The sequence below is a fragment of the Triticum aestivum genome, chromosome 6B, assembly GCF_018294505.1.
Source record: "Triticum aestivum cultivar Chinese Spring chromosome 6B, IWGSC CS RefSeq v2.1, whole genome shotgun sequence".
Taxonomy (NCBI): domain Eukaryota; kingdom Viridiplantae; phylum Streptophyta; class Magnoliopsida; order Poales; family Poaceae; genus Triticum; species Triticum aestivum.
The window spans coordinates 697048339-697073389 of NC_057810.1; the positions used below are offsets into that span (position 1 = coordinate 697048339).

The 25051-nt window shown below is 44.7% G+C and overlaps 1 pseudogene; it reads left to right on the plus strand.

Annotated features, from left to right (window-relative positions):
* The first annotated feature begins 10794 nt into the window (after window positions 1–10794).
* LOC123139661 (wall-associated receptor kinase 5-like) overlaps window positions 10795–25051 on the plus strand; it is a 51968-nt pseudogene continuing 37711 nt past the window's right edge.

A 25051-nucleotide genomic window follows, 5' to 3' on the forward strand; every position in this document is an offset into this window, starting at 1 on the left:
CCCTACCTGGTGTGCCAAAGATGTCGGTGGAAACGACACCTATGGGATCAAAATGGGATCCCTACTACGGTTGCGGGGCGCGGGGTTGAGAGGAGAGCAGGATCGGAGGCCAATTCAGTGCACACAGAGTGTTTACCCAGGTTCGGGCCGCGGCTTGCGTAATACCCTACTCCTGCCTAGAATCTCTATTTGGATGTTCTTGTTGTTCTTGAGCTAGCTACAATGAGTGCAACTTGTCCAAGGATCCGAATCCTTCTCCTGGATGCCTTGGGCCTCCTTTTATAGGCAAGGGGATTGCCACAGTGGCACCAGGAGGTGGCATCGGGATGCTGTGTTTAAGCCTATCGATAGCCATATGGGACAAGGAACAATAAATGCGAACCCACGTCCCGTCGGCTGCCGCTCCACCCTGCTTCAACACGCGCCCGAGCCATCAAGGCGTGTGGTACCATGTAGACTAGCAGGCAACTGAGATGGTGCCAGGTAGGCTGGCAGGCAGCTGAGCTGGCGCGATGGTAGGGCCTTCACGAAGATTTGCATGCCACCACGTAGGCATGCGCTGAGTTGGCCCAGGAGCCCCATGTTGACACGCAGGTGCCTGCCAGCTGGTGGGTTGGCAGCTACATAGGGAATGGGGGCGGGACCATGGCAGGCGCAGGCCTGGCGTACATGTCATAGATGTCATCGGTAAGGGCCTTGCTGGGGCCCTGGCAAGGGTCTTGCCGCGGCATCGTAGTCATCCCCGGCAAGGATGCTGCCGGAGGTCTTGTGTGCTTCTTCAGCAAGGATCTTGCCGAGGTTTGTCGCCTTCTATTCGTCCTCTGATTTGGAGTATCTCTTGTCTTCACAAAGATCTCCATGCCACCACAGAAGTGCCCCCCCCCCCCGAGCCCTGGTTCCAATGAGGTTGGGGGAACTTGGGCTCAAGGGTGGCGCGTCCTGCTAGCATGGGGTTGGGCAAGTTACCCCGGCAAGACTTTTGTTGGGGCCGCGGATCCTGCCCCGACAAGGCTCTTGCCAGGGAGAATCGTCTTGCCCTCTTGATCTTCTGGTCTTGGCGCTGTGTTGATTGTTTCTGCAGCTCTGGCCTTTCCCCTTGCCCTGCTTAGTGTGGTCGTGGACATGCGGCTTCGACCGCCCGTGCACTTATTAAGGGGTACAAAGTAGTGCCCCTACTTTAGTACATCGACAGAATTGCATTAACCGGAAACTTAGTACATGTGTGAATACATAGAAAAAACTAAGTGTCCCTAGTATGCCTCTACTTGACTAGCTCGTTAATCAAAGATGGTTATGTTTCCTGACCATAGACATGTGTTGTCATTTGATGAACGGGATCACATCATTAGAGAATGATGTGATGGACAAGACCCATCCGTTAGGTTAGCATAATGATCGATAAGTTTTATTGTCATTGCTTTCTTCATGACTTATACATGTTCCTCTGACTATGAGATTATGCAACTCCCGAATACTGTAGGAACACCTTGTGTGCTATCAAACGTCACAACGTAACTAGGTGATTTAAAGATGCTGTATAGGTGTCTCCGAAGGTGTTTGTTGGGTTGGCATATATCGAGATTAGGATTTATCACTCTGTGTATCAGAGAGGTATCTCTGGGCCCTCTCGATAATGCTCATCACTATAAGCCTTGCAAGCAATGTAACTAATGAGTTAGTTGCGGGATTAAGCATGATGGAACAAGTAAAGAGACTTGTCGGTAACGAGATTGAACTAGGTATGAAGATACCGACGATCGAATCTCGGGCAAGTAACATACTGATGACAAAGGGAACAACACATTGTTGTGCGGTTTGACCGATAAAGATCTTCGTAGAATATGTAGGAGCCAATATGAGCATCAAGGTTCCGCTATTGGTTATTGATCAGAGATGTGTCTTGATAATGTCTTCATAGTTCTCTTACCCGTAGGGTCCGCACGCTTAACATTCGATGACGATTTGTATTATGAATTATGTGTTTTGGTGACCGAAGTTTGTTCGGAGTCCCGGATGAGATCAGGGACATGACAAGGAGTCTCGAAATGGTCGAGAGGTAAATAGTGATATATTGGAAGGTGGTATTCGGACACCGGAAGGGTTCCGGAGTGTATCGGGTATAAAGCGGAGTACCAGAAGGGTTACCAGAACCCCATGGTGGAAGATATGGGCCATATGGGCCATGGGAGGGAGGCTAACTAGCCCACAAGGGGCTTGTGCCCCCCCCCCCACAAGGGAGGAGGCTGAATTGGACTAGGGAAAGAGGGCGCCACCCCCTTTCCTTCTCCTACTCCCTCCCTCCCCTTCCCCCTTTCCACCTCCGTAAGAAGGAAAAAAAGAGGGGGGGGGGGGCGAATCCTACTAGGAGTGGAGTCCTAGTAGGACTCCCCCTCCCTTGGCGCGCACCTAGTGGCCGGCCTCCTCCTCCCTCCTTTATATACGGGGGAAGGTGGCACCCCAAAGACACAACATTGTCTTAGCCGTGTGCGGTGCCCCCCTCCACCGTTTACTCCTCCGATAGTATCATCGTAGTGCTTAGGTGAAGCCCTGCAAGGATCACATCATCAACACCGTCACCACGCCGTCGTGCTGATGAAACTCTCCCTGGGCCCTCTTCTGGATCAACAATTTGAGGGACGTCATTGAGATGATCGTGTGCTGAACACGGAGGTGTCGTACGTTCGGTACTTGGATCGTGAAGACATTCGACTACATCAACCGCGTTAACTAACGCTTTCGCTTTCGGTCTATGAGGGTACGTGGGCACACTCTCCCCCTCTCGTTGCTATGCATCTCCTAGATAGATCTTATGTGATTGTCGGAATTTTTTTGAAATTGCATGCTATGTTCCCCAACAGTGGCATCCGAGCCAGGTCTATGCGTAGATGATATGCACGAGTAGAACACAAAGAGTTGTGGGCGATAATAGTCATATTGCTGACCACCAACGTCTTACTTTGATTCGGCTGTATTGTTGGATGAAGCGGCCCGGACCGACAATTACATGACCGGCGTTCATGAGACTGGTTCTACGGACGTACTTTGCACCCAGGTGGCTAGCGGGTGTATGTTTCTCCAACTTTAGTTGAATCGAGTTTGACTACAGCCGGTCCTTGTTGAAGGTTAAAATAGCACACTTGACAAAAAATCATTGTGGTTTTGATGCGTAGGTAAGAATGGTTCTTGCTAGAAGCCCGTAGCAGCCATGTAAAACTTGCAACAAAGTAGAGGATGTCTAACTTGTTTTTGCAGGGCTTATTGTGATGTGATACGGTCAAGACATGATGAGATATATAAATTGTTGTATGAGATGATCATGTTTTGTAACAGAGTTATCAACAACTGGCAGGAGCCATATGGTTGTCGCTTTATTGTATGAAATGCAATTTCCATGTAATTGCTTTACTTTATCACTAAGCGGTAGCGATAGTTGTAGTAGCAATAGTTGGCGAGATGACAACGATGCTACGATGGAGATCAAGGTGTCAAGTCGGTGATGATAGAGATCATGACGGTGCTTTGGAGATGGAGATCAAAGGCACAAGATGATGATGGCCATATCGTGTCACAAATTTTGATTGCATGTGATGTTTATCCTTTATGCATCTTATTCTGCTTAGTACGGCGGTAGCATTATAAGATGATCCCTCACTAAATTTCAAGGTATAATTGTTCTCCCTGAGTATGCACCGTTGCTACAGTCCATCGTGCCGAGACACCACGTTGTGATCGGGTGTGATAAGCTCTATGTTCACATACACCGGGTGCAAGCCAGTTTTGCACATGCAAAATACTCGGAACACTGAGACTGAAAGGTCGAACGTGAATCATATAGTAGATATGACCAACATAGAGATGTTCACCACTGAAAACTACTCCATCTCACGTCATGATCGAACATGGTTTAGTTTATTTGGATCACGTGATCATTTAGATGACTAGAGGGATGTCTATCTAAGTGGGAGTTCTTAAGTAATATGATTAATTGAACTTTAATTTATTATGAACTTAGTCCTGATAGTATTTGCAAATTATGTTGTACATCAATACCTCGCGTTGTAGCTTCCCTATGTTTTTTTGATATGTTCCTAGAGAAAACTAAGTTGAAAGATGATAGTAGAAATGATGCGGAATGGGTCCATGATCTGAGGTTTATCATCATTGCTGCAAACAAGATATATGTCCTTGATGCACTGCTAGGTGGCAGACTTATTGCAGGAACAGATACAGACGTTATGAACGTTTGGCTAGCTCAATATGATGACTATTTGATAGTTTAGTGCACCATGCTTTACGCCTTAGAACCGGGACTTCAAAAATGTTTTGAAATGCCATGGAGCATATGAGATTTTCCAAGAGCTGAAATTGGTATTTCAGACTCATGCCCGTGTCGAGAGGTATGAGACTTCTGACAAGTACTTCACCTAAAAGATGGAGGAGAATTGCTTAGCTAGTGAGCATGTGCTCAGAATGTCTGAGTACTAAAATTGCTTGAATCAAGTGGGAGTTAATCTTCCAGATAAGATAGTGATTGACATAGTTCTCTAGTCACTATCACCAAGTTACTAGAACTTTGTGATGAACTATAATATGCAAGGGATGACGAAAATGATTCTCGAGCTCTTCGTGATGCTGAACTCGACGAAGGTAGAAATCAAGAAAAAGCTTCAAGTGTTGATGATTAAACAAGACCACTAGTTTCAAGAAAAGGGCAAAGGAAAGGAAAGGGAACTTCAAGAAGAATGACAAGCAAGTTGTCACTCCCGTGAAGAAGCCCGAAGCTAGACCTAAGCTTGAAACTAAGTGCTTCTACTACAAAGGAAATGGTCACTGGAAGCGGAGTTACCCCAAATATTTGGTGGATAAGAAGGATGGCAAAGTGAACAAATGTATATTTGATATACATGTTATTGATGTGTACCTTACTAGTGCTCGTAGTAACCCCTGGGTATTTGATACTTGTTAAGTTGCTAAGATTAGTAACTCGAAACAGGAGTTGCAGAATAAATAGAGACTAGTTGAGGGTGAAGTGACGATTTATGTTGGAAGTAGTTCCAAGAATGATATGATCATCATCACACACCCCCTATACTTTTAGGATTAGATTTGAACTTAAATAAGTGTTATTTGGTGTTTGTGTTAAAGCATGAATATGATCAGATCATGTTTATTGCAATATGGTTATTCATTTAAGACAGAGAATAATTGTTTTTCTATTTACATGAATAAAACCTTCGATGGTCATACACCCAATGTTGATGGTTTACTGAACCTCGGTCGTAGTGATACACATATTCATAATATTGATGCCAAAAGATGCAAAGTTGATAATGATAGTGCAACTTACTTGTGGCACTGCCTTTTAGGACATATTGGTGTAAAGCGCATGAAGAAACTCCATGCTGATGGGCTTTTAGGAATCACTTAATTATGAATCATTTGATACTTGCAAACCATGCCTTATGGGCATGATGACTAAAACTCCATTCTCCGGAACAATGGAACAAGCTCATGACTTATTGGAAATAATACATACCAATGTCTGCGGTCCGATAAGTGTTGAGGCTCGTGGCAGGTATCATTATTTCCTGACCTTCACAGATGATTTGAGCAGATATGGGTATATCTACTTAATGAAACACAAGTCTGAAACATTTGAAAAGTTCAAAGAATTTCAGAGTGAAGTGGAGAATCATTGTAACAAGAAAATAAAGTTTCTACGATCTAATCATGCAGGTGAATATTTAAGTTACGAGTTTAGCCTTCATTTAAAACAATGTGGAATAGTTTCAAAGCTCACGCCACCTGGAACACCACAGTGTAATGGTGTGTCTGAACGTCGTAACCGAACTTTATTAGATATGGTGCGATATATTATGTCTCTTACCGATTTACCACTATTGTTTTGGGATTATGCATCAGAGACAGCTGCATTCACGTTAAACAGGGCACCATCAAAATCCGTTGAGACGACACCGTACGAGCTGTGGTTTGGCAACAAACCTAATCTGTCGTTTCTTAAAGTTTGGGGTTGTGATGCTTATGTGAAAAAAATTCAACCTGATAAGCTCGAGCCCAAATCGGAGAAATGTGTCTTCATAGGATACCCAAAAGAAACTATTGGGTACACCTTCTATCACAGATTCTAAGGCAAGATATTCGTTGCTAAGAATGGATCCTTTCTAGAGAAGGAGTTTCTCTCGAAAGAAGTGAGTGGGAGGAAAGTAGAACTTGATGAGGTAATTGTACCTTCTCACAAACTGGAAAGTAGTTCATCACAGAAATCAGTTCCCGTGATTCCTACACCAATTAGTGAAGAAGCTAATGATGATGACCATGAAACTTCATATCAACTTACTACTGAACCTGTAGGTCAACCAGAGTACGGTCCGCACCAGAGTGGTACGGTAATCCTATTCTAGAAGTCATGTTACTACACCATGATGAACCTACGAACTATGAGGAAGCGATGATGAGCCCAGACTACGTGAAATGGGTTGAGGCCATGAAATCTGAGATGGGATCCATGTATGAGAACAGAGTGTGGACTTTGGTGGACTTGCCCGATGATCGGTAAGCCATGGAAAATAAATGTATCTTCAAGAGGAAGACGAATGCTGATAGTAGTGTTACTATCTACAAAGCTCGACTTGTCGCAAAAGTTTTTCGACAAGTTCAAGGTGTTGACTACAATGAGAATTTCTCAACTGTAATGATGCTTAAATCCGTTTGAATCATGTTAGAAATTGCCATATTTTATGAAATCTGGCAAATGGATGTCAAAAACTGCATTCCTTAAATGTATATTTCTAAAAGAAGAGTTGTATATGATGCAACGAGAAGGTTTTGTCGATCCTAAAGGTACTAACAAGGTGTGCAAGCTCCAGCGATCCATCTATGGACTGGTGCAAGCATCTTGGAGTTGGAATATACGCTTTGATGAGTTGATCAAAGCATATAGTTTTATATAGACTTGCGGTGAAGCCTGTATTTACAAGAAAGTGAGTGAGAGCACTACAGCCTTTCTAATAAGTATATGTGAATGGCATATTGATGATCAGAAATGATGTAGAATTTTCTGGAAAGCATAAAGGAGAGTTTGAAACGAGATTTTCAAAGAAAGACCTCGGTGAAGCTACTTATGTATTGGGCATCAAGATCTATAGAGATAGATCAAGACGCTTGATAAGATTTTTCAATGAGTACATACCTTGACAAGATTTTAAAAGAGTTCAAAATGGATCAGTCAAAGAAGGAGTTCTTGCCTGTATTACAAGGTATAAAGTTGAGTAAGACTCAAAGCCTGACCACGACAGAAGATAGAAAGAGAATGAAAGTCATTTCCGATGCCTCAGTCATAGGTTCTATAAAGTATGCCATGCTATGTACCAGACCAGTTGTGTGCCTTGCTATGAGTTTAGCAAGGGGGTGCGATAGTGATCCAGGAGTGGATCACTATATAGTGGTCAAAGTTATCCTTAGTTACCTAAGAGGACTAAGGAAGTATATCTCGGTTATGGAGGTGATAAAGAGTTCCTCGTAAAGAGTTACATCAGTGTAAGCTTTACGCCAATCCAGATGACTCCGAGTCTCAATCAGAATACATATTGAAAGTGGGAGCAATTAGCTAGAGTAGCCATGCGGAGCATTGTAGACATAGAAAATTTGAAAAATACATACGACTCTGAATTTAGCAGACCCGTTGACTAAACTTTTCTCACAAGCAAAACATGATCACACCTTAGTACACTTTGGGTCTTAGTCACATAGCGATGTGAACTAGATTATTGTCTCTAGTAAACCCTTTGGTTGTTGGTCACACGGAGATGTGAACTATGGGTGTTAATCACATACAGATGTGAACTATTGGTGTTAAATCACATGGCGATGTGAACTAGATTATTGACTCTCGTGCAAGTGGGAGACTGAAGGAAATATGACATAGAGGCAATAATAAAGTTGTTATTTATATTTCCTTATATCATGATAAATTTCTACTATTCATGCTAGAATTGTATTAGCCAGAAACTTAGTACATGTGTGAATACATAGACAAAACAAAGTGTCCCTAGTATGCCTCTACTTGACTAGCTCGTTAATCAAAGATGGTTATGTTTCCTGACCATAGACATGTGTTGTCATTCGATGAACGGGCTCACATCATTAGAGAATGATGTGATGTACAAGACCCATCCATTAGCTTAGCATAATGTTCGATAAGTTTTATTGCTATTGCTTTCTTCATGACTTATACATGTTCCTCTGACTATGAGATTACGCAACTCCCGGATACCAGAGGAACACCTTGTGTTCTATCAAACGTTGCAACGTAACTGGGTGATTATAAAGATGCTCTACAGGTGTCTCGGATGTTGTTTGTTGGGTTGGCGTAGATCAAGATTAGGACTTGTCACTCCGTGTATCGGAGAGGTATCTCTAGGCTCTCTCGTAATGCTCATCACTATAAGCCTTGCAAGCAATGTGACTAATGAGTTAGTTGCGGGATGAAGAATTCAAGAACGAGTAAAGAGACTTGCCGGTAACGAGATTGAACTAGGTATGAAGATATCGACGATTGAATCTCGGGCAAGTAACATACCGATGACAAAGGGAACAACGTATGTTGTTGTGCGGTTTGACCAATAAAGATCTTCGTAGAATATGTAGAAGCCAATATGAGCATCCAGGTTCCGCTATAGGTTGTTGATTAGATTTGTGTCTCAATCATGTCTACATAGTTCTCGAACCCGTAGGGTCCGCACGCTTAACGTTCGATGACGATTTGTATTATGAGTTATTTGTTTTGGTGACCGAAGTTTGTTCGGAGTCCCGGTTGATATCACGGAGATGACGAGGAGTCTCGAAATGGTCGAGAGGTAAAGATTGATATATTTGATGGTGGTATTCAGACACCGAAAGGGTTCCGGAGTGTATCAGATACAAACCGGAGTACCAGAAGGGTTACCAGAACCCCCCGGTGGAAGATATGGGCCATATGGGCCATGGGAGGGAGGCTAACCAGCCCACAAGGGGCTGGTGCACCCCCCACATTGGAGGAGGCCGAATTGGACTAGGAAAAGGGGGCGGCACCCCCCTTTCCTTCTCCTACTCCCTCTCCTTCCCCCTTTCCTCCTCTGTAAGAAGGAAAAAAGAGGGGGTCGAATCCTACTAGGAGTGGAGTCCTAGTAGGACTCCCCCCTCCCTTGGCGCGCCCCTCGTGGCCGGCCCCCTCCTCCCTCCTTTATATACGGGGGCAGGGGGCATCCCAAAGACACAACATTGTCTTAGCCATATGCGGTGCCCCCTCCACCGTTTACTCCTCCGATAGTATCATCGTAGTGCTTAGGCGAAGGCCTGCGCGGATCACATCATCAATACCATCACCACGACATCGTTCTCATGAAACTCTCCCTCGACCCTCTCCTAGATCAAGAGTTCGAGGGACTTCATCGAGCTGAACGTGTGGTGAACTCGGAGGTGTCGTACGTTCGGTACTTGGATCAGTTGGATCATGAACACGTTCGACTACATCAACCGCGTTAACTAACGCTTCCGCTTTCGGTCTACAAGGGTACGTGGACACACTCCCCCCTCTCATTGCTATGCATCTCCTAGATAGATCTTGTGTGATCGTAGGAAATTATTTGAAATTGCATGCTACGTTCCCCAACAGTGTGCGGCGCCCCCTCGACCATTTACACCCCCGGTCATATTTTCATAGTGCTTAGGCGAAGCCCTGCGGAGATCACTTCACCATTACCGTCACCGTGACGTCGTGCTGACGGAACTCATCTACTAGCTTGATGTCTTACTGGATCAATAAGGCAAGGGACATCACTGAGCTGAACTTGTGTAGAACACGGAGGTGTCGTCGGTTTGATACTTGATTGGTTGAAGTGAGAAGAAGTTCGACTACATCAACCATGTTGTGAAACGCTTTCGCTTACGGTCTACAAGGGTATGTGGACACACGCTCCCCCCTCGTTGCTATGCATCTCCATGGATAGATCATTGCGGGTGCGTAGAATTTTTTTGTTTTCCATGCAACGATTCCCAACATTAATTACTCCTATCGGCAAGACTAGTGGTCACGAGGCTAATCGCAAATCATACCCACATCCACCGTCGGTCCATCTCCATCGTCCACATAGCTCATGTGACCGAGTAAGTATAGATCGGAGCAGGAGATTGGACTTTCAGCTCCCGGCTACAGGGGCACCCTTATGAACAGTAAATTCAAAACAATATGAAAAAATCCAAAAAATCTAAAACTTTGGGGGATCAAATATGATCAAACATTCAACATTCATAGGTTTAGGGTTTAGGGCTCCTCGAGTGTTATTTCTGGCTGAAAATTTGCAAGAACATCAAAAGTTTGAACGTATTTGATCCCCCAAAATTTCTGATTTTTTTAATATTGTTTTAAACATACTGTTCATGAGGGTGCCCGTGCACCCGGGAGCTATCACACCTTTCCCATCGGAGCAGAGCAACCAACTAGAGAAGAACATGTACTGCTTCTCCTGATTGGTGTTGCATTTGCTGGTGATGCTGGGACAGGTGCGGCAACATCACGGTCCCCACCCCTTTGGCATTGGTGCCGGCTGCTACCGTGACGACAAACTGCGGAGCTTCCAGCTCGAGTGCGACGACACCGGCCATGCCCCACCGCACCTCACCCTCACCCTCGGTAGTGTCGACCTCTTCTCGTCCACCGAGAACCGTCTAGTGGCGCTCGATTACCCTAACCTCGGTTTCTTCATCGACACAGCCGGATACTACGTCATCAGCTGCATGTACGTGTGTCGGCCATCCTGTTACATGCCCTATCGGGCCCGTGCACCGGCATCGGGTGCTGCCAGAGCGTGATACTGCCCGAGATCAGCTTCTTCGAGCCGCACCAGCACAACTTCCCACTGCAGCAGGATGACAATTTCGCCTTCATCAGCAATGTCACGTCGTACCACTATGTGTTCCTCATCAAGGCGAACTAGTTCACCTACAGCGACCTTGTCTTCCTCAACCGCACTGACGACTTCGATGTGCCCATCATGCTCAACTGGGCTATGCGCAACGTCGACAACTACAGTGCCACTAGGCGCAACCCCACTGAATTTGCCTGTCAAAGCACGCACACTGAGTGCTTCGATACCGACAATGGCCCAGGGTACCGGTGCAAATGCTCCAGGGGCTATGACGGCAACCCCTACCTCGATGGTGGATGCACAAGTGCACACCCTCCTGATTCCTGAATCAATTCTAAAGTGTTGTGCTCTGTTATGTACTACATTTGGTTGCTATTTGCCTCATCAAATGTTGAAATCACTTTGCAAACTGAAGACATCGATGAGTGCCAACTGAAAGACGAATACCCGTGTGATGGGGTTTGCACGAACTCGTAGGGAAGTTACACTTGTCAATGCCTGATGTCTGCTAGAACTATGTCGATATTTCCCCAAAGAGGAAGGGATGATGCAGTACAGCGACGGTAGATATTTCCCTCAGTGATAATACCAAGGTTATCGAACAAGTAGGAGAACCTCCAAACACCACATAAACAACACCTGCACACAAATAACAAATACTCGCAACCCGACTTGTTAAAGGGGTTGTCAATGCCTTTCGGGTACGGCGCCTCAAGTAGGCAAGATAACGTGAGATAGTTGTGGTAGATAGGATAAATAGATTGCAGAATAGATAAATTGCAGCAAGGAATTTTTGTATTTTTGGTTTCATAGATCTGAAAATAAAAGCAAAGGAAAATAGATCGCAAAGGCAAATATGATGAGAAGAGACCCGGGGGCTGTAGGTTTCACTAGTGGCTTCTGTCGAGAAAAATAGCAAACGATGGGAAAACAATTAATGTTGGGCAATTGATAGAACTTCAAATAATCATGACGATATCCAGGCAATGATCATTACATAGGCATCACGTCCAAACTTAGTAGACCGACTCGTGCCTGCATCAACTACTATTACTCTACACATCAACCGCTATCAGCATGCATCTAGTGTATTAAGTTCATGGAAAAATGGAGTAATGCAATACGAACGATGACATGATGTGGACAAGATCTATTTACGTAGAAATAGACCCCATCCTGTTATCCTTAATAGCAATGATACATACGTGTCATTTTCCCTTTTGTCACTTGGATCAAGCACCGTAAGATCGAACCCATCACAATGCACCTCTTCCCATTGCAAGATAAATAGATCAAGTTGGGCAAACAAAACCCAAATATTGAAAAAGAAATACGAGGCTAGAATCAATCATGCATATAAGAGATCAAAGAAGACTCAAATAACTTTCATGGATAAAAACATAGATCTGATCATAAAATCAAAGTTCATCGGATCCCAACAAACACACCGTAAAAAGAATTACATCATATGGATCTCCAAGAGACCATTGTATTGATAATCAAGAGAGAGGGAGGAAGCCATCTAGCTACTAAATACGGATCCGTAGGTCTACAAAGAACTACTCACGCATCATAGGAGAGGCACCAATGGACATGATGAACCCCTCCGAGATGGTGTCTAGATTGGATCTGGTGTTTCTTGAACTTGCAGCGGCTGGAATTGATTTTCGTCGACTCCCCTAGGATTTTTGGAATATTGGGGTATTTATAGAGCAAAGAGGCGGTGCGGGAGGCCAACAAGGAGGGCACAACCCACCAGGGCGCGCCTTTGGAGCTCCCCTTAGGTGTGTTACTGGCCCACTGGATGTCTTCTGGTCCAAAAAAATCCATAAAAAGTTTCGCTGCATTTGGACTCCGTTTGGTCTTGATTTCTCGCGATGTAAAAAACATGCAGAAAATAGCAAATGGCACTGGGTACTATGTCAATAGGTTAGTACAAAAAATAATATGAAATGACTATAAAATGATTGTAAAACATCCAAGAATGATAATATAACAGCATGGAACAATAAAAAATTAGATACGTTGGAGACGTATCAATGCCCTCTCGGGATAAGTGGAGATGCCACCAAGAAAGATGGCTGCTGGTAGAAGGACAAGTTCACCTTAGGTCGAAGGTTGTTACAGGTAACGCATTCCAATTATCTAGTTGGTTCGTCCTGCAAATTCTTTTCAGCGATCCTTTTGTAGAATAATGTTCTTTCTGGGAATCTAAACTAATGATCAAGTATGCAATTTGGCATATCCAGCAGTCAGCGTGGGGGTGTTCTTGTCACTGTTCATGTGCTTCTGGCTCTACTTGGGGCTGCAGAAGAGAAAACTCATCAAGGCAAAGTAGAGCCTCTTCCAGCACAACGGAGGCGTCATCCTGCAGCAACAGATGCGTGGGGCTGCCGGGGGAGCTTGTGGCGGGTTCAAAATATTCTCAGCAGAGGAGCTCAAGAAGGCGACAAACAACTTTGCTGCCGACCAGATCCTCCACTAGAAGAAATATGTCAACTTGTGACCTTGACTATTGCTCACTGAATGGTCATTGTTTTCCATTTGTGACCTTTTTGTGACTAAAAAGAGAAGGTCAAAAGCCGACCGTCATAAACTGACATTAATGACCTTCTCTGTGAGAAGGTCATAGACGTTTACGACCAAAATAGAAGGTCATTGAACCCATGACCTTTTGTTTTGGTCATTGGCTGTCTGCCCAGGCCACGTCGGATCCGACGTGGCAATCTGACGAGGCAAAATTACAACCAATTCAACTCGTTACTTAGAATCAGCCCGGTCCATTTCGGTGCTTTAGATGGGCCGAGCCCATTAATTCAGCCTTTCTATTTTTTTCCTGTCAATTTTTGGACGACTTCATGGGCCAAGCCCAACGTTGCAGCCTTTTTATTTCCAGGGTTGTGATCCTTTTTTGGTTTCTTTTTTGGGCCGCATCTATTTCTCAATTGGGCCTTGATACGTCTCCAACGTATCTATAATTTTTGATTGTTCCATGCTATTATATTACCTGTTTTGGATGCTTATGCGCTTTAATTTACACATTTATATCATTTTTGGGACTAACCTACTAACCGGAGGCCCAGCCCGTATTGCTGTTTTTGCCTATTTTAGTATTTCGAAGAAAAGGAATATCAAATGGAGTCCAAACGGAATGAAACCTTCGGGAGTGTGATTTTTGGAACGAACGTGATCGAGAGGACGTGGCGTGCAAGTCAAGAAACAACTGAAGCCTCCACGAGATAGGAGGGCGCCCCCCCTATAGGCGCGCCCCCTGTCTCGTGGGCCCCTCGGGCATCCACCGACGTACTTCTTCCTCCTATATAAGTCTACGTACCCCGAAAACATCCAGGAGCCACCTGCAGAAATATTTCCGCCACCGTAACCTTATGTATCCACGAGATCCCATCTTGGAGCCGTCGCCGGCGTTCTGCCGGAGGGGGAATCCACCACGGAGGGCTTCTACATCAACATCCTTGCCCCTCCTATGAGTTGTGAGTAGTTTACCACAGACCTACGGGTCCATAGTTATTAGTTAGATGGCTTCTTCTCTCTTTTTGTATCTCAATACAAGGTTCTTCCCCTCTCTTGTGAAGAACTATTCGATGTAATCTCTTTTTGCGGTGTGTTTGTCAAGATCTGATGAATTGTGGGTTTATGATCAGATTTATCTATGGATAATAATTGAATCTTCTCTGAATTCTTTTATATGATTGAGTTATCTTTGCAAGTCTCTTCGAATTATCGGTTTGGTTTGGCCTACTAGACTGATCTTTCTTGCCATGGGAGAAGTGCTTAGCTTTGGGTTCTATCTTGCGGTGTTCTTACCCAGTGACAGAAAGGGTTGCAAGACACGTATTGTATTGTTGCCATCGAGGATAACAAGATGGGGTTTACATCATATTGCTTGAGTTTATCCCTCTACATCATGTCATCTTGCTTAATGCGTCACTCTGTTCTTATGAACTTAATACTCTAGATGCATGCTGGATAGCGGTTGATGTGTGGAGTAATAGCAGTAGATGCAGGCAGGAGTTGGTCTACTTGTTGCGGACGTGATGCCTATATACATGATCATGCCTAGATAACGTCATAATTATTCTCTTTTCTATCAATTGCTTGACAGTAATTTGTTCGCCCACCGTAAAACTTATGCTCTCGAGAGAAGCCTCTAGTGAAACCTATGGCCCCCGGGTCTATCTCTTATCATATTTGCTTTCAATTTACTTTTATTTGCATCTTTATTTTCTGCTTCTATATTATAAAAATACCAAAAATATATTTATCTTATCATACTATCTCTATCAGATCTCACTTTCGCAAGTGGCCGTGAAGGGATTGACAACCCCTTTATCATGTTGGTTGCGAGTTCTTTGTTTGTTTGTGTAGGTTCATGGGACTTGTTGAGGAGCCTCCTACTGGATTGATACCTTGGTTCTCAAAAACTTAGGGAAATACGTACGCTACTGTGCTGCATCACCCTCTCCTCTTTGAGGAAAACCAACACAAGCTCAAGACGTAGCAAGAAGGATTTCTGGCGCCGTTGCCGGGGAGGTCTTCACTCAAGTCAAGACATACCAAGTACCCATCACAAACTCATCTCCCTCTCATTTACATTATTTGCCATTTGCCTCTCGTTTTCCTCTCCCCCGCTTCACCCTTGCCGTTTTTTCGCCCTCTCTTTCCCAATCTCCTCTCTCTCTTTGTTTGTCTTTTTCTGTTTGCTCGTGTGTTAGCTCGTTTACCTTGTCGTTATGGCTAGTCCTCCTATCCTTATTATCACTCCTGAACAAGAAATTCTTAGTTTTAAGCAAAGGGAGGGAGAAAATTCAAAGGATGCTTCGCATAGAATTTGCAATGCCCAATATAAATCTTCTAGGAAGCTTTCCATTTCCGTTCTTCTCCGCAATTTTTATGTAGGCATTACTCCTTGGAATAGATGTGTTCTTAATATTGCTACCGGAGGTGATTTCATGAGTAGCCATACGTATGATGTCTTTATTGTTGCAAATATAAATTTGGTGCCTGCTGATTTTATCGTTCTTGATATAGATTGCAATCTTTCTTGCCCTATTATTCTTGGTAGACCTTTCCTTAGAACGATTGGTGCGATTATTGATATGAGGGAAGGGAATATTAGATTCCAAATTCCATTAAAGAAAGGCATGGAGCACTTTCCAAGAAAGAAAGTCAAATTACCTTATGAATCTATCATGCGGGATACTTATGAATCAAGTGCCAAAGATGGCACTACTTAGATCTATCTTCGCTTTTATGCCTAGCTAGGGGCGTTAAACGATAGCGCTAGTTGGGAGGCAACCCAATTTTCTTTATGTTCTTTGTTTTTTTCCTGTTTAGTGTTAAATTTTGTTTCTACTTTCTGTTTAGATGTGTTTTCATGTTTTATTTAGTGTTTGTGCGAAGTAGAACCTATAGGATAACCTATGATATGAGTTGATTTGATTCTGCTGAAAAACAGAAACTTTGTGCTCACGAGAAATAATTCAATAAATCACAGGAGCGAGCTTTTGCATTGATTCTTTTTGCTGATGATCAATAAACAAATTTTATAGGACTTCCTATTTTGGTAGGAGTTTTTGAGGTACAGAAGTTTGCGTTAGTTACAGATTGCTACAGACTGTTCTGTTTTTGACAGATTCTGTTTTTCGTGTGTTGTTTGCTTATTTTGATGTACCTATGGCTAGTAAAATAGTTTATAAACCATAGATAAGTTGGAATACAGTAGGTTTAACACCAAAATAAATAAATAATGAGTTCATTACAGTACCTTATGTGGTGGTTTTGTTTTCTTTCACTAACGGAGCTTATAAGATTTCCTGTTGAGTTTTGTGTTGTGAAGTTTTCAAGTTTTGGGTAAAGCTTTTATGGACTATGGAATAAAGGGTGGCAAGAGACTAAGCTTGGGGATGCCCAAGGCACCCCAAGATATTCAAGGATAGCCAAAAGCCTAAGCTTGGGGATGCCCCGGGAAGGCATCCCCTCTTTCGTCTTCGATTCATTGGTAAGTTTACTTGGAGCTATATTTTTATTCACCACATGATATGTGTTTTGCTTGGAGCATCGTGTATTATATTAGTATTTCCTTTTTAGTTTACCACAATCATCCTTGCTGTAACACACCTTTTGGGAGAAGCCTATTTGCTTAGAATTTGCTAGAATACTCTATGTGCTTCACTTATATCTTTTGAGCTTGATAGTTTTTGCTCTAGTGCTTCACATATATCTTTTAGAGCACGGTGGTGTCTTAATTTTGGAGAAATTGCTAGTCTCTCATGCTTCACTTATATTATTTCGGGAGTCTCTTAGAACAGCATGGTATTTGCTATGGTTATGAATTTGGTCCTAGAATGATGAGCATCCAAGTTGGGTATAATAAAAACTATCATAGAAAGTGAATTGGATGCTAGGATCAATTTGATGCTTGATAATTGTTTTGAGATATAAAGGTATTAATGTTAGGGTCATGCTAGTGGATAATTATGAAATTGAGAAATACTTTTGTTGAAGTTGGCAAGTCCCGTAGCATGCACGTATGGTAAAAGTTGTGTGACAAATTTGTTGCATGAGGTGCTCTTTTGAGTGTCTTCCTTATGAGTGGCAGTCGGGGACGAGCGATGGAATTTTTTCCTACCAATCTATCCCTCTTGGGGCATGCGTAGTAATACTTTGCTTCGAGGGCGAAGTAGACTTTTGCAATAAGTATATGAGTTCTCTATGACTAATGTGAGTCCATGATATACGCACACTCATCCTTCCACTTAGCCAGCCTCTATTTTTACCGCGTAATTTTCACCGGTAGCACAAACCCATTATTTACCTTCCTCAAAACAACCACCATACCTACCTATTATGGCATTTCCATAGCCATTCCGAGATATATTGCCATGCAACTTTCCACCGTTCCGTTTATTATGACACGATTCATCTTTGTCATATTGCTCTTTGCATGATCATGTAGTTGGCATTGTATTTGTGGAAAGGCCACCTTCATAATTTTCATACATGTCACTCTTGATTCATTGCACATCCCGGTACACCGCCAGAGGCATTCACATAGAGTCATATTTTGTTCTAGCTTTGAGTTTTAATTCTTGAGTTGTAAATCCATAAAAGTGTGATGATCTTCGTTATTAGAGCATTGTCCCAGTGAGGAAAGGAGGATGAAGACTATCCCCCACAAGTCGGGATGGGACTTTGGACTTTATAAAAATAAAAGAGGCCAAAGAAGCCCATGAAATAAAAAGAGGCCAAAGAAGCCCACCAAGAAAAAAAAGAGAAAGAAAGAGAAAGAAAAAATAAAAAAAAGAAAAAAGAAAAAATATATAATGAGAGAAAAAGAGAGAAGGGACAATTGCTACTATCTCTTTTTCCACACTTGTGCTTTAAAAATAGCACCACGATCTTCATGATAGAGAGTCTCATATGTTGTCACTTTCATATACTAGTGGGAATTTTTCATTATAGAACTTGGCTTGTATATTCCAATGATGGGCTTTCTCAAAATGCCCTAGGTCTTCGTGAGCAAGCAAGTTGGATGCACACCCACTTAGTTTGTTTTGTCGAGCTTTCATATATTTATAGCTCTAGTGCATCCACTACTAGGGAAAAGGCTAGCAGCACCGTGGGTTTTAGATGTATCAGTAGCGCGGGGATAGGCGCTACTAATAAGGTGCTACAGCTAACATATAGCAGTAGCGCGTGCTCACCGGCGCTACTGCTACACAAGTGTAGTAGCAACGCTGTTTGCGGAAGCTCGCTACTGCTAGTAGCTCTAGTACGCTTTACCTTGACGCGCTACTGCTATCGCGGCGCTGCTGCTAACTTTTGTACACTCGCTACTGCTAATTTAAGTAGGTTTTTTTTGTTACTTTTTTTGGCATATTTGTTTTGTATTTGAACAGGCTTTATAGAAGAATCTTTAGCACATAGAAATGTCATCATGATACACATACAAATGTCTGCGAGACCACAAATGTAATCATAGCATGTACATACAAATAGTCTCATCATAATCATCATCCAACACAAAGTGATATCTTGTCATCATCTCGAAAATAGCGATACATGCAAGTCTCGAATACTTGCAACTACAACAACTTCATCCATCTAAACAAAGGTATACGCAAGAAGTGCTATCACTATGAGTGAGAGCGGAACTATGCAGTACATGAGGTGGCGGTTACGAGTCCTCTCTCGCGCTAGCGTGAACCTCAAGTAACTAGCTTCTCCTTCTTGTCTGCTTTTGAAGCCTTTATGGCTGGCGCCCGTGAACCCATTCACTTGCGCCTGACACTCATGCCACTCGTTGTACACCCCCGGAACCTTCCCTTTGTACACGACATAGCAATTCCATCTCGCCATCAAGAAACTAGGTACCTGTTAGAGATGCATGTTCATGAAGAGGATGTACAATCATATATATGCAACAAAATATACTAGAGCAACACCGAAAAAGAAAGGGTTAGCAACTAGATGCAACATACAGTACGCAAATTAATTAACTAGAGGTACGCAGGTCATCGTACGCAAACTAACAAAGTAGCGTTACGCAAGTTCGGCATGGACCGTGGACATCACAAAGTTTCATCGCTACAAGAAGTATACAAGTTCAACCGACACATATCATCATCATCGGCATCATAAATCACTAGAAGTTCCATCCTTCCATATCATCGAGGACGAACCCTAGCTTCTTGAACGGCGTGAGGTCTAGACGTTGCATGCCTATGCGAGTTCGGACGTCAGCTCGCGATATAGGGCCGTGGTGGAACATCCCCTTCTCATCGACGACTTCTTTCATGATGATCGTCGCAATGTCGCTTTGGATGCGAAAGAAGTCATCTCTAAGTTTATAATCCGCTTCTCCATGAGATTCTAGCCACTTGTGGATACGATCATCATTTCTGCTGTTAATGCGAAGCTTTTGGTGATCCGTGTTGAACTGAATCATGAGATGGACGATGTAGAATCCATCCTTCTTGCTTGGTTTTGGGACATGGATGCAGGAGAAGTTAGTTTTATGCGCGAAACCCATCTTCTTGTTCCTTTGTTTCTTGATCTGCACGTGGCCACCTCTAAAGCTGAAGCCTTGGAGAGCATCATCTAGAATATTCATTATGTGGGTGTAGTCTTTTTTCTCGTAGTCTCTGGAAGGGTCAAAATACACGGCGTGGGAGACTTGCGGGTAAAGAACGATAAGGACGGCGCGCCCGTTGCTGCGGGGAAAAGACACCTCAAATTATTCCCCATATGAGAGAGAAGGAATGATTGAAATGTACGAAAGGGTTGTCCGGAACTGACTTACTTTGGATGATAAGGCACGAGGACAATTTCCCGGTCCTTATTCTGTACCATGAAGTTTTGGAGGTACTCCCTAGCAGTTTCACGCTCAAAGTCGCCGAGACTCAAGAAAGACTCGTGCATGTAGTACGGATCCGCCACACAGATTTGCGAGACTTCTTCACTCTTCATGACGGAGCTCATATGTAGCGCAAAAAGGCGGACGATAGTAAAATCAAGCCGCCTTGTTAGAAACATCTCAAAGATATGGTCAAACCGCAGGAAGAACACCTCCGCGGGCCGTGTGTCGACGTAGCACTTCCCCTCAGGCACACGAGCCGCGTATGTCGGATATCCTGGATCCTTTGAGGCTAGTAGGCTTTTCTCAGTCGACAGCACATGGTCGTGCAGTCTCCTGAGATCCCCTGATAGTGCCTCCAGCGGTTTCGGCGGTAGCATCGGCTCGCCCGTGAGATGGAACATGACCGCACTTTTCACGGGTACACGCTCTTCAGAATGCATCGTCTGGCTGCTATGTGCTCTGGCTTGTTTGGAGGCAGTTACCTTCCCCGATCTCTTCCTCTCCTTTTTCTTGGGCACACCTTCCAGACCCTTCCTTAACCCCTGCCCCAGTGTTCCCGGGCTAAGTACTGTACGACCCTCGCGCCCGGCTAGTTGAGCCTGTGTTGAGGCGGCATCTTCAGGCGTGTCCTGTGAGGATTTCATGAAGAGAGACTTTTTGCAATCCATGGTACGACCCTGCCCGGGCATATCATCCATATCCTCATTAGCAAGCTGATAGCCCGATTCGTCATATGGTTGACTCATCATATCTATGTCACAGTCATACGCGTTTGTATTGAGGTAATCCATAGGGTCGACCTCCGTCTCATCATCCATTCTCTGTTCTACAGGAGAAATTACATCAGCCAGTACTATTGCACCCCCTTCATCATGTCGTCCGCCGCTCTCACCCGGCACTACAGGAGCTGGTAATTGCGTAGGCGGGGTGGTGGTCTTCGCACATGCTTGTTGATGTGTGGTAGTTATTGGTGTGCTCTCGGCCGGCTCCAGACGAATAAGATTCTTCGGCCATAGCAGCACCCAATTCTTGCAGCTTCCAATCCGCGGCGGGGTCTCGTCGTCCGCTCCCACATGCTGTACTGGAGGAGGCAAATCCTCGTGCCCCGATTTCACACTGGTCAAGCTAACCCTGAAGTGCCCAGCGGGGATCGGCTGGTTGTGGAACGTGCGTTGAGAGGGGTCCATTATCATCCCCTTTCCCACGTCCACCTTCTGGCCTTTGATCAAGTAGAGTATGGTGCACGGGGTTTCTTTCGCCTGCAAACACATATGTCTGTGGCGTAAAACAACCGAAAGGCAACAAAAATGGAATATTATATATATATATATATATATATATATATATATGTTGGTGCGACATGTAATTACCGTGACGGCGTCGAGCTCAGCCAAAGACGAAGGCCCACCTAGCGCGCCTGAGACTGAGGACGGGCTGCTATGAGTGGGAGCGGCTGCGAGAGGAGGCCCGGTTGCGTGAGCAAGTGATGGTGCGATGGTGTTGTTGTTCATGGAGTTGCTCCCGACGAAACTGGGCATCGGGAAATCATGTACCGTCTTGTCTGGATTTTCCTTCGCCCAGTTGATGATAACTGGAACCAAGTTAGTAGCGAAATCATTTCTGCAGGCAGTTACAGCTGCATTGACTGCCTGCTGTAGCAACTCATATTTGTCCTCGGCTGCTTTTTTCGCGTCCTCAGCTGCTTTTTTCTCGACCGCAAGCTTCACCTTCGCGTCGATGTCCGCCTGACTAAACTTCGTTTTCAGCTTCTTGGCCTCCGGGCCCTCGTTGTAAAACACCTTCCACGTGGCGCCGTCTCCAGCGCCGTGCACACGACCATATTGCGGCCGCTGATCCAAAGGGAGTCCCTTAAGTTCGTTCAAGGCCCGGTTGAGAGGGGTGTCCCACTTGGGCCTCATCGGAGAAGTAGGGCTTTCGGCTGCAAGCTGGTGTTGCTTCTCCAGTAGTCTAATCAATTTCCTCGTGATCTTGTCCGTGTAAAAAACCTTTTTCTCCTTGTCCCACTTGTAGCGGGCCCTGATGAAGTCATGCTCCAAGGGGTTGGTGAACTTCGCGAAGGGGTCTGGGAGACCCGCGGCTTCACGTTCCGCGTCCTCCTTATCCCATATGGGCCTTTTACCTAGGTAGCCACGGCTTCCGAGGCGATGCTTCCCCGTGTTCCTTTGCTGAAGGCTCTTGAATTTCGAAGCCTTAGCCTTGGCTGCCTCGGTAGCGCAAGTCTCCTTGAACTTTTCGAACTCCTCTTCCGTAAGTGTCGGATTTTCCTCCAGAATCTTGGACAGGGGTTCATCAGCCTCAATAGCTCGTTTCACCCTCGTTTTCCAGGAGGCCAAATCATTGCTGAACATGCCCATGGCGTGATTGTTAATCTTTTTCATCTTTGGATCATCCCACAGTTGTTCTATGTTATCATCTCGGTCGGGGAACTTGAATCTCTTGTGCAACTTTGTTAGGAGCAACTGTGTCAAATGTTCTTTACTCCTTAAGTCATCGTCATTGATGCTCGCGCATTCCCGTAGGATGCATCCTACTTGGTTCCCATAGCACTTGCGAGGTTCTTCCAGCTCTAACGGCTCAAACTTGCCAGGTGCCATCTTTGTGATCACAAGTCGTCCAATCCCTAGTTTGTTAGGTTTTCGTATCCTCTGCTTCTTATGCTTCCTCTTTTCGGTAGCGGCATCGGGGTCAGCACCTTCCCTGCGGTACCTTCCCCGCCGGTACCTTCCCCACCGGTCTCGGTGCCGCCATCGGTGCCGGCGCTGTCGGTGTCGATGTCGGCGTCAGTACCATCATCGAGGCCGACCTGCAAACCTTGCTTAGCAGTCAAATAGTCGAGGTACTCTTGTTCACCCTCATAATCCATCTCGTCTGCATCTTGGTCAGAAGGCCCAGTTTCTTCGTTGTTCGACATGTTTCCTATGATTAAGTGTCCTCATTTATTTCTAAAAGTATGTATAAATGAGAAATGACATAAAAAGAAATCTATGTGCCAGCACTCGATATGCCAACTATGTAGCACAAAATCATGCCTTTATTCACGGGAAATTTCGGCATGACCTTTGCTAAAAAATGGACATATCGAGCGCCTGAAATTCACCGTAACGCAAATGAATCAACATTCCAGCGTAACATAGGCCACTCGGATCATTTTCCAAACATGACATGTCCAAAACATGACATATGCACATATCACATGTCCAGTTCAAATTTGCACATATCACATGTCCAGTTCAAATTTTGAAACCTAGCTAAATTCATAACTAAATAGATAACCTAATTAACATACTGCCCTAACTAAAACCTAAGTAAATTAACCGAAGAACCCTAGCAGAGAGAGTGGGGGGTTTACAGAGGGCGCAGGGGCGAGGAGGCAGGCCTGACGACGGCCGGGAGGGGAGAGGAGGGAGGCGAGGGCCGACGGGTCGGGGGCGAGCGCGCCGGGGTCAGGGGCTAGCGCCGGCGCCGGGTCGGGGGCGAGCGCCGGGGTCGGGGTCGGGGCCAGGGCCGGGTCGGGGCGAGCGCCGGGGTCGGGGGCTAGCGCCGGCGCCGGAGTCGGGGGCGAGCGCCGGGGCCGGGTCGGGCGTGACGGTGCGACGGGGGAGAGTGGGGATTTGTGGGGGAAAAGGCGGGATGAAGCAGGGTGGGTGAGAATTTTGGGTTAACTGGACGTAGCAGTAGCGCATTTGGACAAAACGCGCTGCTACTACCTTCAGTAGCTGTATCGCTTTATACGAAATTCGCTTCTACTAACTTCAGTATGTGTAGCGGTTTAGGCAAAACGCGCTGCTACTACCTTCGCTACTTTCAGTTTTCCTTTTTCTTTTCCTTTATTTTATCCCACTTTTATTTCCCGAGGGCAGTGAACAAAGGGAGGGCGATATATATTGCATCATTTAACGGTTAAATATGTATGCAAAATAGGAACATATATATTACACATCATTGGACTCATGCATAATAATGGCTAAGTGTGTATACAAAATAGGAACATATATATCTATATTACATCATTTGACCGATAACATAAGTTTCCTCAGTGCTGACGTTTTCGTTTTTGAGTCAGCTTCTTTCCCTTCTTGTTCGTCGAAGAATAATTGAGCCCCTCATTGTGACTTTGCCTTTTCCATGGAGTACGATTTTTCTTAGTTAATGTAGTATTGATTCTTATTTTGACGTATACTTCATCATCATCGTCATATTCCCTCATTGGGTTGCCGTACTGATCATAGTCTTCCTCGTTGGCGACTCCATCCATTCCAATGATGTTCCTTTTGCCTCTCCTCAGGACAACACGGCTGGGATTGCGCGGGTCAGTTATGAAGAAGCATTGTGTCACGTGCTTAGCGTGTACCCATGGCTCATTTTTTGCGATAGCGTTCACGGTAGCGCTCTTGGCGTCGGGTATAGTCATGGTAGTGAAAATCCGGCTTTCTCTTTCGACATTCTTAGCCCATCTGACACGGAACATCGTCGTGTTGTGCAGTCCAGAGTAGTCAAGCTCCCAGATCTCCTCGACCCTTCCATAAAATCGTTCAGTTGCGCCGTTGTCGCTGCCGGTCATGCATTCCATCGTCACCCCTGAGTTCTGATCATCACTGTCCATATCTTTGGCCTCCGTGTAGAACGTGTATCCGTTGATATCATATGCCTGATAGGTTACGAGGTTGGGCGAGGGGCCATGTGCTAAGGCGTATATGAGCAATCCGTCCTTAGAGCCCTCCTCCGG